This window comes from Chiloscyllium plagiosum, chromosome 29 (genome assembly GCF_004010195.1).
Source record: "Chiloscyllium plagiosum isolate BGI_BamShark_2017 chromosome 29, ASM401019v2, whole genome shotgun sequence".
Lineage (NCBI taxonomy): Eukaryota > Metazoa > Chordata > Chondrichthyes > Orectolobiformes > Hemiscylliidae > Chiloscyllium > Chiloscyllium plagiosum.
In genome coordinates, this window is record NC_057738.1 from 10,069,146 (window position 1) to 10,071,049 (window position 1,904).

Consider the following 1,904-nt stretch of genomic DNA (forward strand, 5'->3'; position numbering starts at 1 on the left):
GTGGTGGAGGCTGGTACAATTGCAACATTTAAGAGGCATTTGGATGGGTATATGAATAGGAAGGGTTTGGAGGGATATGGGCCGGGTGCTGGCAGGTGGGACTAGATTGAGTTGGGATATCTGGTCGGCATAGACAGATTGGACCGAAGGGTCTATTTCCATGCTGTACATCTCTGTGACTCTAACTATTAACCTGAGCCCCAATTTCCCCAACTAACCCCCGAATACACCTTCCCCGACTCCTCAAACTCCCACAAAGTCCGATCCCTCCCAGACCTGATAAGACCCCCGTTCTCAACAAAGTAACCCTTTTCCCCTACCCCAGACTCAATAATGCCTCCCTCCTCGAACCCAGTAACTCCCCTCTCCAGGACCCTACACCCCTGTCCTGAGGTCCTGACACCAGTTCTCCAGCCTGCACTTTCTCCCTCCCAGATTCAACACTTCACTTACAAGACACAAGAGTGCCCTTCCCCTTGCATCCCAACATCTCCTTCTATGCTCCCCCCAGGACATCACTCCCTTCCCCCAATACCTGCCATTCTCAGGATCTGACATCTTCCCTCCCCCCAGTACCCAACTCACTCTTTCCTGCCAACTGACCTGAGAGTCTCTTCTCCTCTCCAGTCCCCTCAAGAGACTCAATACCTCTTGACCACGCTGACCTACCCTAAACACTCAAATGGTTACCTGGAACCCTTCCTGCTTGGCACCCTACCAACCCTACAGCTAACCCACGTGACACCCTTCCCACCTGGATTTCTAACTTCACACTTACACATTTCACAGGAGCTGCCAAAGTGGCTGTCTGTGCTGCTGGGCATTTAAAACATAAGATAGAGCTACCACTGTCATGAAAGTTAAAAATTGCACAACACCAGGTTATAGTCCAATAGGTTTATTTGGAAGCACCCGTTTTCAGAGTGTTGGACTATAACATGGTGTTGTACGATTTTTTACTTTACACCCCAGTCCAACACTGGCATCTCCAAATCATGACTGTCATGAAAATGTGAGTGTGGCTTGCCTTATGTTGACTATCCTGCAGTACAAGGACACAGTTGGATTTAAAGTATGTTCCTCATGACTGGAATCATCTGTCAGAAGTGTGCAACTATTTCTTTAGAGAGAAAAAAAAGCACTGAGAGGCAATCTGACTGTGATTGCCAAATTTGGAAAATCTGACCTAATATTTTTCTCTCAGCTAACATCACTAAAGCAAAATGTCTAGTCATTTCCTCATTGCTGTTTATGTCCAGTTATTAAAGTTACTGCATTTGTTTTCATGCTAGAAATTACAGTCAAATCAGGCACAAGTAACCTTTTTGTTTAAAGTAGACGTTGATATCCCAGATACATACTGAGAGAATACAATCACAATAATCTACTGTCTTGAACAAATAAATGAATCTTTACTATACAAGATTAGAAAAGCAAGAACAAACTATGACGTATATATATCTAAACTGTACTCTAACACTTAGAAGTAACAAGGTAAATCTGATTTAACAGATATATTCACACACTGCACTTTAAATAGTTAATACAGACAAGACAGATTCTACTCAGACATTAGTGATATTGTAGGTAAACAAACTGCATTAAAAATCTATTTCCTTTCAAGGATTCCAAAGATCTACTTTTGAAGATTTTGTTTAGAGCCCACTCAAAATCTCTCTAACTCACATTGCTTCAACAATGTGGGTCATAGTTTTAAGATGGTTGGAGGAAAGTAGAGGGGATGTCAGAGGCAGGTTCTTTACACAGAGGGTTGAGAGAGCATGGAATGTGTTGCCAGCAGCAGTTGTGGAAGCAAGGTCATTGGGGACATTTAGAGACTACTGGACATGCATATGGTCACATAAATTTGAGGGTGCATACATGAGGATCAGTGGTTGGCACAA